We start from the raw sequence: 14697 nt of genomic DNA on the forward strand, positions 1-14697 counted from the left end.
GCATTTGATTTTAGTGATTTCTGCAGATTATTTTTCGTGCGTTACTCATAGTTCAACCGTTTTATAGCTGCGTAAAACCTGAATAGCAAATCTGGTATTAAATGAATGAGAGAATAACTAAACTAAGCTTAAAGTATTGAAAATGAGTGTCTCCTAAAAATAATATTGCATTGGAAAATGTCTTGCATATATTAAAAAAATGTATTTTCCAATCAATGCAAACAGCTATGAACTTAAAAAAAGTTAATGCGATAGATTGTTATTCATATAATTTGCCTGAAGGAATTATTCATAATTTGATATGCTTTATAATTACTTGCTTGAGGAATTTTTAGAACTTCAGTTAGTAAATATTTTATGATAGAGGAGTTTTTGTGATCGTAACTTATAAGTTGGATTTTTTGAGATTCGACTCTCTTGTAAAGCATGTGCGATATGTAAAATAGATGGCATAAAATACATTTAAAATAGCGTTTCCACGTATACCACTTAATGTACAAACATCACTTAATACATTCTACATATATGAAGTAGCATCATATATTACTCATTTGCAGTAATAGTGACAGAAAAAATGTCACTAAAAAATTATGATTTTTCGAAAAATGAGAAAATGTCGCTATTTAGTGCACTAATCATTTTTTCTCTAATTTTTATATCATTTGTTTTAAACATTTTAAACATTGTTTATATTCTACAAGGAAACAGAAAATAACCGATTTATTGCCAATTTAATTTAAATTGTGAAATTAAGTTTGTTTGCATTTTCAGACAATCTTAAACAACTTGCGTCTTGTTTTAGAGCAAAATAGCAGTAAAATATTTTTAATAGATACTGCTTTTTCCATACTTGGGCAATACTGTCACCCAGAGTTATTTTACTTAAAATAACAAATAAACCTTGAGAAGTCATGTATTTAATCAAAAAAATTTAGCATACAATTAAGACTAATTTACATATAAGATAGGAAAGCCAGCACTTCAACTTTTTTATTTAATTTTTATGAAATGAAGAAAAACTGTAAGTTGATTACAATTAAAACGTTAGAAAGATTCTCCTCAAAGAAAAACGTATCACTGTAATATTTGAGTTATTAACATATCAAAATATAATTTGTTATATTATATAAACATCATGAAAAATAACGATTAAGGTTATTCTACGATTGGTTGTTTTTTTATGTAATACATGGATGACGATGATTGGGTAAAAATAATATTTTCTAAAATATGTTTTTCAAATTAATAAATTAACTAATTTACATGAAGTAATTGTAAATAGAAAGAGAAACTTGGGTTTCTAGTTAATAATAGCTAAATACAAAAAGTATGCAACTATGTTGAAATCAATCTTTAACGTGATAGTAATTGGGTCTCTTATTTTAAATGCTCTTTAAAACGTTACACCATTGCTGTTAATAAATACTGTTTAAAATGTATTCTACGTTGCATCTTACACACGTACGTAGGAGCGTGGCTTAACTTTAATGCGTTCCTCGAGTTAGTTTGGTCCAATCGTCTTCTCAGAAACATAAATATGTATTTCATTTTAAAGAAACTGTGAGGAAATCATTATATCTACATAACTATGTTTCTCATTTATTGCTCTTTTATTAGAATTCTAAAATCACCAAGCTGAATATACTTTCTAACGTTAAAATTCTAAAATACTAAATACTATGCAATCGATAAAAACATATTTTAATTTAAATCTAGATAAATCATTAGAAAATACATTATCTACTGCGTATAGTATTGTCCTGTATACAATATTATTCGTTATTAGTTTTCGACTCGATAAAAGCAATCAGCATTAAAATTCTAAAAATTAATGATTAGTCTTCATTTAGTTACAAATGGCACTGGAAGTAAATGGAGAAATTGTGTCAAGTAATAAATATATAAACTATAAACGAGCTTATATCAAGGAAATGTATTTTTTTGTCTACTTCTAGTGCCCTCCACATTCCAAGTTGTACATTTGTAGTAGTCAAGATATTCATGTTCAACGAAATTGATACAGCGAGATTGATTGGCGTATCTGATGTGTTGCAATTCCGCATATCTTACAAAAGAAATAGTAACCCGTAAAAAAATGTCCAGACCGATCAAGGTAGACACCATGCGATCTAGTGTTGCAAAAGAGAAACTGTAGGCGAAGAAGAAAAGCGAATCCTTCCGATACGAATGTTGTTAACTCGAATTTATTTGATCAAATATTTTAGACGGCAGGATAGATTCGATTGTGCAAATGGTTTCAATTTATCGTTCGACGATAAAGATTGTTGCAACAGCAGGAGAATTAAAGCGTATAGTTGATTTTCACTCTCGACACGTGTACCTCGCTAAAAAGTGCCAGAGAAAGGACCAAAGTTGGAGTCACGTTTACGGCTCGCGTTTATGTATTGTATATATTACTGTACATATTTTTTGTACATAAACGCTGTTTAATTAAGTATTGTACATAAAATGAAATAAAAAAGAGTAATTAAAGGTTGTAAAATTTCTTTTGTCGTTCATGAGGAATTATTTTTTCCTGAGAAATGCGTCGTACTTGATTGTGACTGTTTAATAAAACTTTTATTATTGCGTAGATCACATTTAAGTCCGCCACGATATATCCTGTTTATTACATCGATATATGAAAACACTATACAAACTACTTCAAAAAAGGAAAATTGCATTTTGAATACTATTTATTTCCTTTTAAAAGTAAATGCTACAGTGTATGGTCCTGAAGTCCTATTTCTGAGGAATACATAAAATATTTAGCGATATAATAACAACTGCGTTACTTTCGATAAGGGGTTCTAAAAAAACAAAATTCTGGACAGATTAGTCAATTTTTACACATAAATTATAATTATAATTCAGTATACTAAATTTTTTAAATTTATAATGAGTCATACTAGTGGTTCAAATGATATCTAATTCAAATATTGAAGTTATACACTATTACATTATTGAAAATATTATAAGAAGAAGGAAAAATTTATTCAACAATTAGATCTGGTATCAATTTATTATTTTAACTTTTAATAAGTGCGCAGTAATAGTCAGCTGACTTATATTCTTCCTCCCTTTTAACGGGCAAAACTAGGTCGAAGACCTAAAATATTCATGGCTTTCTACAAAACTTGTTGCAATTGAACTACTTTTGCTATATAAATGTACATACTACATTAATATTAATGTTACATTAATTTAATTTTTAAACATTGAATTTTTAAAAACAGATATATTCACAAAAGACTGTCAGTCAAAAAATTAACGAATATTATTACAAAATAGTTGGAATTAAAAGTCGGCTATTTTTTACGCATTAAAATCTATATATAAATACAACAGCATAAAATGAACAAATAACGGGGATATATTTATTCATATGCAAGAACATTTCTTAAAATTTTAATTTCAAATTTATTGTAGACAAAGAATTCGCGTACGCCTCACCTTGAGGGAAAAAAATATCAGTCTCATATAAAATTACTATTTCGAACAAAAAACAATTTTCGGAAAAACTAAGTATATTTATATATTCTACTATAAAGCAAAATGTCATGAGCCACATTTTAAGGATCGCTGTACACTTCAATCGTGACCTATAAGATAGAATTTGTACTTTTCTTACACGAAGTAGGAATTTAAGAAACTATTTTAAAATAAAATTATAATAAGATATAGTACAGATCTACAATACAAAATTGATGTTCAGAACATTATATGTCAATACATTAAATGTATTACATACTGGCTATACAGAATATACAAGTCTTGAAATAACCAACAAACCTACAGAAAATAAGAAATACCTTCGTCTCGTTAAAACCGAAAATAAAAACAGATAACAGAATAATTCCCAAAAGTTCAAAAGAAATGAAGGATATTAGGAAGTCTTAATAACGAAGATGTGTAATTCGAAAGTCAAAACGATTTATCACACTGCGTTTCATCTGATGTAACTTCTCTTACAATCCGGTTTCCCTTTTAGAAAAAAATTTAACGTGTAAAGAAAAAGGTTTTAATTCCTTCTTCGATTAGGTTTCTTTATTACAGTATTTTTACGATGTAAGATCATGACTCTGTAACGAATTTACAGCAGGGGACATTTCATAGATCAACACGTGGTCATAATAGCCCATTTGCGTCTTATCAAAAATGTGGTACAATGCACGTAAATAAAACTTTCTTGTTTGCAACAATTTTAACGTGAACAACGAACACACAAGGAATAGTCCAATAGAATCTCCTAATTATCACCATAATATGAAATATTATAGATCAAGAAGAAACTTAAATGTAGACATACATTCACATTTGCTACTATCTTTGAACAGATTAATTTCACTTTATCATGTACAGCTTAACAAAAATCGTGAGATAACAGGTTATTTATGTCAGATCTAATTTTCTTATTAATTTATAAATCCACACTTGTAATCTCATACATTCTCTAACTTCTGTGTTGTCCCAAAATTACAAATAATTCTTACTTCTTCGTAACATGGACGAGGGATTGAACGAAACTCTATATTTTTATAAATAACAGTTATTTACTGATCTTTTAACTTTTAAATTATTTCTTTCCCATTTTAAGCTAATTTTGTACTTAAAGTATTAAAGATAAAGTTAGTAAAGTTAAAGTATTAAACTTTTTTATAGAAATTCAATTTTTGTAGTTATTTTGTACTCGATTGATAAATGTTCTGCAGGATATATCGTTTAACAGATATTTTAAGGTAAAATATGAAATTTTAAATTATGTTTTTAATTAGCGTTATTTAGTTGGCATTATAAGACAGTAGGATTTATTTTATTATATATAAATACCAGGACATTTTCTTTCAATTTGTTATGGTAATAGAATAGCATGTAATGAACTGCATAATAAAAATCTTTGGCCATTAAGGATGCATTTATTACATACAAATGTTAAAAGACAAAAGTAACAAATGACTCATTTTAAAAACAGATTCATTTCAGAATTTCAACTTGAAGCTTGTGTATCCTATGACGAGAAACTTCAACTTTTTCGAAGTAGAATAAATGTCTCTCTTTAGCTAAACCATTTTTCTACTTTCGAGAAAGTGAAAGTTCCCCATTTATAACAAAAATTTAATAAAATAAAAATTATACTACATACAGTTCATTTTACAATTATTATTTTGGAACAGAAAAGATAACAATAGAAAAGTTAGCGTCATATTTTAAGTAATTGAAAGTTTTAACACTCTTATTCAATCCATAACATTGACATTGATTTTGAAAGTTCCAGTTCCCCTACTGTCAAAATTCAACTGACCAAAGAGCAGTTGGTCTCAGAGGAAAGGTCTTCTCAGAGAAACTTCGCATGGGAGTTCCTGCAGCAGCAAAGTGGCTCTCTCCTAAAATAACGTACTCACTTTCCACCGATCCTCGTGGTAAGAGGAAGCCGTGAACCGCGACGAAACTGTACGATTGATGTGCAGTCATCTGGTCTAATAATTAGACTGTGCGATTACGTTGTTAGATTTTCATTTTCATCTAATGATACTCGACGAGGTGAATTATCTGTTCATTTTCTAAGACTTTCTGCTGCAACGCCTTGCAACTATAACTAAAGAGGAAAAACAAACCTTGAGAGATCAATCTATAATAAAAAGATTATCGTTTCGAGAATTTATCGTTGTTTGTGGCGAAATTTTACGTATCCAAAACTTGTGGTTATTAAAATGGTTTTATGGAAAAAGATCTTCAACAAAATTTAAGAAATTATTAATGTTCCACTTCATACAATAGATTTTTATTTAACTAGTATTTATAAATTAGTACCCAGGTGAAAAAAGATTACTGACAAAAATTGTAACTACATTATTGATTAAAACGAATTTCTATCATTTTTAGTAAAGTGTGCGTGAGATTTGTCAGTAACATTAAAAGATTAACCTAATAAAAGTAAGAGCAATTATTATTTATTACAGTATCTATAAGTACCAGAAAAGTTGAAAGTTGTTAAAACGAATATACCATAACATAAACCACTTTCATAATTAATGACTTAATTAAACAGTAAGAGATTAAACTAGAATCGTTATTGGTTTTCAATGATTATCATTATTTTAAATACGTTTTCCTTACATTTAGTTTATTTGTTATTTATATCATAAATTTTTAAACATATTACAGCATAGACTATTAATAAATAAGTCGTAAAATTTGAAACATTTAATCGTATATTCTTCAATTGTATAGGTAAACTTTTTTTACAAGAATAATATTTATAAATTGATATCCAGGTAAGAGAAGGTTATTGAACAAAATAGTAAATGTACTAATAATTGAAATAAATTACAGAAATATTTTATGCTGAATTTCATTTAAAATACCCTTATGGATTTTTTGGCTAAATGGTACACTAATGGCCAAAAATTTGAAACTACTCATTCATTTTTATTACAATTGTAGCATATGGCAAAGTATTTTTAATTCGTAGTTAGTACTTTCGACAACAATTAGAATATTCCTTATTTTGCTATAATGTACTGTACATATATTATTACAATTTATTTTTTACTGTTAGGGGATATCAGGGTAAAATGGCCAAATTTTCTAGTAAGCGAAAATAAGTGTAACTTTTATATTTCTGACACAAAAAGCCGTTTTAGCAAAACAATCCTATATCTTTTAAGAATAAAAATATTTATACAACAAAAAAAAAATTACTGTTATCCTTAGTTTAAAACAAAAAATTAGTTTATGAGTAAAGTGAGCATCTTACCTGAATATTAAGTAAGATGTTTCACATCCTGGGACAAGATGGTTTTACTGATCTAAGGAACACAATTCTGGCATGTGAATGAACTAATCTTTTGGTATTTCGTACAAGATGAGATAGTTCGTGGAATATTTTACTTTAATGAGATATTAAACAGCATGTTTCACGTCGTGTAATACAGTTAATTATGTATGCAGAGAGGCGATTGCGTCCCTCCCAAGAGTAATAACACCTAACAATATCAACAACTTACGCTAAAGTCACACGAGAGTTTTTTTAACGGACGATTGTACGTCTGTCTTTGTTATTTTCCATTGGAAAAACAAAGAAATAAAACTGTTCGCCGAGAAACCGCTCGTGCAGCTCCAGTCTTAATGTAGAAACGTTGTATGTCCGTTGTAACGTTGTAAGGCTTAGTTAAATTTGAGATTTTATGTTATAAAATACATTATAAAATTTTATTACTCTATTTTGTATTATACATTATTTTACATTATACAATTTATAAGATTTTATATTATAAAATTTTATATTGTATGATCTTAAATTTGACCAAAACGGGACATCAATGTTTGTGCATTAAGCCAACAATGCACAAACAAATTTTAAAAAATTTCTTAGGTATACGCTTAATGTGAATTTAATAATTTTACTATAGTATCAGATAGAATTATTAAAAGGTAAATTACAAACAAATCTGAAATTGTATAAAAGAAGAGATTCAAAAACATATGTACTTTACACATTTCGTCCCACCCGAAGAAATGCTTCTGGATTCGTCTCTGTGTTGCCGACAGTGTACAAATAATACGATCTTTAATCATTATAATGGCATGATACTAGGAATGAGTTAAGTATCATACGTAGAAGACTGGCAAATAATACAGCCTTTAGGCGCTAGACACATATAATGGCACAATACCTCGTAGGAATGAGTTTGTAAAAAACAGTTTATACATTATAGAAGATGTCCACTGATGCAACCTCCTGGGCACTTTATTGTAGTTATACTACTTTTTTTAAATAAGTATCTTGCATTAACAAATTTCTTAAATATTATTGAGTTGATTCATACATTCGTGCCACATCATTTTTTCCTCTTTTCTCTATGGAATTGTTACCTAATATTCATCGAAATATGTTATTATTATAACAAATGTATTATAATTGCAAGTAGAAACAAGAAATTATAATTATTTTCATATAACATAGAAAGCATATTTTCAATGAAAAAGGAAAAAAGTAATGTGGCACAAATCTATGTAACAACCCAATATCAGGTACTCTTGATAAAAACTTTCATAAGTAATGAATTGTTTGAAGAAACATCTCAATTAGAAACCTTTGCGAACAATGATTTTGTCAAACAATAATCTTTATAATAACACGTGGTTTTGTATTATCGGGAAATAGAAACACCTGATAAACGCTGATATTGCTCTGATAACGCCAGTGAGGATAAATACATTTCCAAAGAATATAGTGGTTGAAATGTTAGTTGGTACAACAGACGAAACTGATGTGAGCTGTTGGGATTAATGTAGACGAGGACGAACCTGATGTAAAATTAGGGAGCTGTAAAGAAGTTAGATAACGTTCAGACGAATCTGATGTTACAGGTAGCTGTAGGAAGCAGACGAATCCGATGTAAAATCAAATAGCTGCTGGCTAGATTAACTTTCGTGAACGAACTCGAATAAATCGAGGAGCCACTAGATAAGATACAGTTTTCTTTGGAAGTGAGATGTGTGTTTGGAATCTGATGTAGAGTCAGAGAGCCGCAGGAAATGTTAGTAAGCCTCCTAACTTGTTAATTATTAATTCATACAACTTGAGCGGCTAAGTTGTATCATGGGGGTCTATTAACTTCGAATGGGATCGCTTACAGTAATTATAAGTTTGAAAACAATCTAGTCAAATTGCAATGAATACTTTAGTATATCCTAAAATCAGTCTTTACGTACAGGTGTATAATGTAGGGTTGTCACGTAAAGTGTATGATTTTAATGTTTGGTGTTAATGCACTAGTGATGCGAGGACTTACAGAGTGATCGTAAAAATTGCCAGATAGAATTTATGCTGACTCGCGGATTCTATGAGGTTAAACGTGGACTCGAAAGGGAACTTTAGCCCGACCTAACTGAATAGCAACCAACTCTGACGAACTTGACTGTCAATGTGACGATACTGTTCTGAACCCGTTAGGGCTAAAATCTTGGGGTTATACAGGCCGAAAAATGAGTGGAGATTCGTTAGAAATTTCCATATAAGGAAATTTCTCATGGTTGGTACATCATCGTGGTTGCTACCCAGCTGCTCGGAGTCGCGCTCTCATTAAGATAACGAAAAACGAAAGTGCTAGGGCATTTTCTTTTAACAGGCAGAGACTCGAATATGTGGGAGAGTAACAGAAAATGTTCTCCGTACGTAACAAAATAAACATTTGTTAAATAAAAAATAATTTAGCATAAGAAGTGGGTAGGCTAAATTAATTATTAAACTTAAAATCTGAGAATTTTTACGATATAACCATATTTGCTTTCGAAATTGTGCTTCCTTCAAACAGTTCCTCAGGAAACATACATAGTAAGTATTTGTAAAATGATTTGAATAATTATTTGAAAAGATAAAAGATAAAATAATTCTTCATTAGAATTGACTTTTATGAGAGTTAAATAAAGAAATAATCTAAAGAAAAATCATTTGTCTGTTCAAGTAAACTAACACGTGATTATCTTAATGATTCTTTTCCAAATTTCAATGATGCCTAAGACTGGGAGAATTTAATGTCAACATTATTTCTATACAAAAGCTTTCAATGAGTTTGGTAACTTACAGTTAGCTATGTCTCCACTGAGGAACTTGTTGTTGCTACTCCATGAATGTTGGAAAAATCGCCGCTTTTTGATGAATATTTCACCAGATTTCTTCGTGTTTTAGTCATCAACAACAATTTTTTTAACTATTTTACTTATTTAGAGTCACCTACACCTCTAAAGGTACGATTTCACATGACAGTAAAAGTCATGAGTCATAACTTTTATTGTCATGACACTGTGCAACAATGTCATAACATTATGTATGTTTCACTATCATATCTAGTTTTCACGACAACAAAAGTCATGACACTCGCTATCACAACCGTAAAGGTGCGAACACACTGTTATCACGTCTCGTGAACTCATTATATACTATAACAAATTCATAATATGAACCGAGGTTTATCCATTATTTTAAACCTATTTTGTTATAATATGAGACAAATTTGCTATAATATGTAACGTGATTTCACATGACGTGACAATAATGTATTTGCATCCTTAAAGTTACTGTCACGTGAAATCGTACTTTAAGAGTTTTTAGTGACAACAAATGGCTATAATTACATAGACTATAGAATATTGGGTACATCAATGTATCAAGTATCAAGAGAATATGAAGTACTTACGATATTCATTTTACATTATTACACTACAACTAGATTAGTTGCAAAAGGTTAAGGTTTCTCAGGAACTGTAAGGACTACCATCAAGTTGTTTGGAATGTGATGTTTCCTCTCGTTCTCGTACTCATATTTCTTATAATTAATTAGCATGTGTTTCACGGTCATGCTTGTATGCTAGCAACAAATGTCGCCTTGAAGGTGAAACAAAACTCAAATTTCTCAAATTAGGTTGCTTTAGGCTGTGGTTAGCCTAGATGCATTCTCTGACTAACTGATGGTCTGACGAATCAGTTTTTGAATTTGTCTCGCTCCTACGATTAATAGTTCGAACGTATTCGTCAGAACATCAGTTCATCAGAAAATGCATCCACTACAACCGCAGCCTCAGTGTGAACAAGATATATCTATAAGTTGTTGTTTATTGGAAACATTTTGGAACACGCACTAACAAGAGACGTTAAAATGTTACTTGTTATTGCGTCAGTGGAAACATAGGTAACTGTGTTTTTGTCTACGTTTCCTACAGAACTTTTTTATTTATTTATTTCTCTGCTTATTTACTTGGCGTCGCAAGATATCAGTCGCGGAGAAAAGATCGTATCAGTTTTACACACATACCTATAAATGTTTGAGATTAACGTTTTGACCTTTGTCGAGTTAATTCTTGCACATCAGTAACCAGAACTGATTACGAGTTTGATGAAAAAGTAATTATAAAAACATGATTATGGAAAGGTACAAAAGCTAAGGAAAAGTAAACAGCACATCATTTTGTCATGAAACATTTTGAATATTTGGAAATCTGCGAGAACTGTTTACTAAATTGATACATCATTAATTTTTAAGTAATTTCAGTGTAAATTATTTATACGTTGTACTTTATACTTTACAGTAAGTATCTTATTAATTTTTGATAGTTAACTAAAACTTCGTTTTTCTTTAGCATAGTACAACATGTGCTATTAAAATTAACATAAGTTTAGTAGTACCAAGTTGTAAAGTTATTCAAATTATTATTATTGTTATACGTGTGATATGGGTTGTCCACGAAAAAATTAAAAAATCAAAGTATATATTTTCTTAGTGAGTATAAATTTTTAATACCAATTTGGCTAATTATTAATTTTAGGAAAAATAATACAAATATTATTCTATGATACTTCGAATTCTAAGTTTGATGTAAAAATTAATACAACGAAGAAAATATTGACGTTTCAAAATTAAATATCTATAATTTCATAAAGCATAATAAATATCGATGATAAATTTAATATATCATTTAAGTAGCATAGAATAATGGTTCGTCAGTGTTATTTTACATCACATTGATATTTCGAATTGAAATAAAAAGTGTGATCAGTACTTTAAACTGAAAGCCACGATAAACTTGTCACCACTGTTTGTGATGATATATTGCAAAAAATTCAACTGCAATTCATGCTAATTACTACGAGTACATATGGACGCAAACACAATACATCATTTTATTCAAAGCAGTAATATGGAAATCTTCTTAAACAATGATCTGACAAAATGCGTTGCATTATTTGAATAATAGTGAAAAATTATTCAATTTCAAAGTTCCAAAACCTTATTAATATTCACTCTAATTTGATGCAACAAGCAGTATACAGAGAGTCCCAAAACTGGTGGTACAAACGAAGAGGAGGTTGATTCTACATGAAAAAATAAGTGGAAAATGTAGAATAACAATTTTTGATATTATGCTTCATTTTTGAGAGAATTGTCTTTCAATTTTGACCAAGTGTACTGAATTACAGTTTCAGGCGTTTGAGGAATAAATGAAGAAATGGGAATGCTTTTAGCGTACTGTAGAAACAGTCAGTGTTCAGACTGAGAGTGTCTGATTGTGAGAGATCTTACTCCACGTACCTTTCAAACACCCGAAATTGTACTTTCGTACACCTGCACTCGACCATAATTCAAACTCAATTTTCTCGAAAACGAAGCACGATATCAAAAAAATGTATTCTATACTTTCCACTCATTTGTCCATGTATAGAATCACTGGCTTTCCACTTGTAGAACCAGTTTTGGGACACCTTGTATTAAATTATCCTTTGTATACCGATTGAAATGAAATCAGTAGAGTGACTTATTCTACTGGCAATGAATTACTCTACTGACATTGCTACGTCTGACTTGGCATATAAACCGGCAGTAGAATAAGCTCCGAATCACCCATTTCGCGCGAATCTCAGATATTTTTGGAGCAATTAATAACTCTGAAACAAAGTCTCAAACTCAATTTCGTAATTTTTCAACTTTGTCCTATTTTAGAATTACTCTTTAAAATTTCTAACATTTGTTCTTGAACAACGTATATGAAACGTTTCAATGGAGGTTACAGCTCTCAATTATTTCTGATAGATGAAATATGACTTCTATAAAAACATGGTTAGGCCACCATTGATCTATAGAATGAAATATACTTTTCTATGTCGACTTCGCGAAATAGCATTTCCAAACATTCGACTTTTCGAGAGTTAAACGTGCAAATTTCTTCACTTATTGTTTTTGCATATTCCTTCAGTTTTTAAAAAGTGTTAAGCGTTTTATTAAAAATTGTTTCTTCATTACTGTTATATTGAAAGATTGATAGAAAGAAAAAATTGATAGAAAGTTAAAATTTGAAGAACTTAACTAGGCTACTATGACTACTACTATCACTCACAAAAACGCTAGTTATTCAAATGCATCAAACAAGTGTATCAAAGAAATTAATGTACATTACTGTAGTTACTAATGATCCATTAGTTGACGCAACCTTAAAAACCAAATAAAAAGAGTTCTCATTTACGTTAGTCCGAGAAACAGATCTAAAATAGTTCGCTACAATGAAAACGTCATAAATGTTGAGCACCAGCACATTTCAGAGAGAACGAAAGCGAACGACGGAAGAAACCAGCCCATCCATGGGGCACTTTTACTTTCTCTGTTTCGCGCGAAACGCAAAACAGAATCTCGGCTGATGGTAAAAGCCGTAAGGAGTCCGCTTTCCCTGTCGTCTTCACGTCTGATCTCGCCGTGACCACTCTCAAAAATCCTTTGTGACTGTGAACACTTTCGACGTCATTTGCCGATCAGATTCGCTATTCGCATCAAGGTTTTGGAAAGATGTTTCTTCTAGCAACAGACAAATTAAAGGCTCGTTCAGATTGGTTACGTTAGTTGAATTGAAGCAGCTTGGAAGTAAATAATTTTGGACAACTTGACCAATGTGGAGGTGTTATTCATTGGACTTCAAATGTCCTTGCAAGTTTCTATTTCACCTCCGGGCTCGTTCAGATTAGACAAGTTGCTCGAACTCAAATGGCTTGAGTACGAGTGATTTGAAGCAACTTGACCAATGTGAATGTATTGTTCATTTGATTTGAAATATCCTTTCAAGCTTCAAGTGAAGTTGATATCCCTTCAACTTTTTCTTGCCTTAAAATATACGTGCACTGATGTGTACTGTACCATTCAGGGCAAATTTCAAGCAAATCGATAAACATGTGAATGTCAAGAAAGCTGTTAAAAATATACCCATCTCAGAATTTCTTAGACGAAAGCCATTGAATAAGAGAGAGAAAGATAGAAAGTTGGTGCTGCCAGAATCGTTTGAGTTGTTCGTACATGTTTTGTTTGAAAAATACATAACAAAATAATCAGCACGCACCATCTTTTCCCATGTCATTTTTATTACTCATGTTTATTGTTCAAGTTACTTTTAAATTCAAACCATTAAAACACCAGTGACATAAATTCAAGTAACTTGACTAATTTGAACGAGGCTTCATTAAGTTACTTGATGACAAGTGACTTGAATTCAAGTTTTATTACTTAATCTGAACGAGACTTAATTGTTACGATTGAATTTTTTGTAACTGGGACTTCTATAAAACTGCAATATTATTGATTTTCTTCTGCTCCCCAGTAAAAACTTTCATAATTGAAAATGTGAACCTACTTTAATTCGAATTATTTACTATACATTTATAACATTTTGAATAACCTTCTAATAAAGTATTTATGGATTTTTTAATACGTAATATTTTAGTCCTATTTTTACTTGTAGAACACACTGGCAAAGTTTAAATAAGATCTGGGACTTCTGTATTTATTTTTTCATCTAAAACAAAATATTTATTGAATATTGAATTTAATAATTTTGTAAAACATTGAAAACTCATAATCCTCACAATCGCTCAATAGTTGGATAGCTTCTCTAATCTGTAACAGTATCTCGATATCATTGTCCTATTACATGAAAACATGACGAAATATGAGAAATTTTGATGTTTTTTTAGGAAAATTAAAAATCTATTATTAAATGAATAATTTTTAAATTATAGGAGCATACATACGTATACTTTTATAATACACGTATTTTATACATGAATTAAAAATTATATAGAATTATTCAAACAAAATAGAAAAATAAACTATTTATAGAAGAATAAGTACAATACAAACTAATACTTGCCAAAATATT

The sequence above is a fragment of the Calliopsis andreniformis genome, chromosome 3, assembly GCF_051401765.1.
Source record: "Calliopsis andreniformis isolate RMS-2024a chromosome 3, iyCalAndr_principal, whole genome shotgun sequence".
In the NCBI taxonomy this organism is placed as follows: Eukaryota; Metazoa; Arthropoda; class Insecta; order Hymenoptera; family Andrenidae; genus Calliopsis; species Calliopsis andreniformis.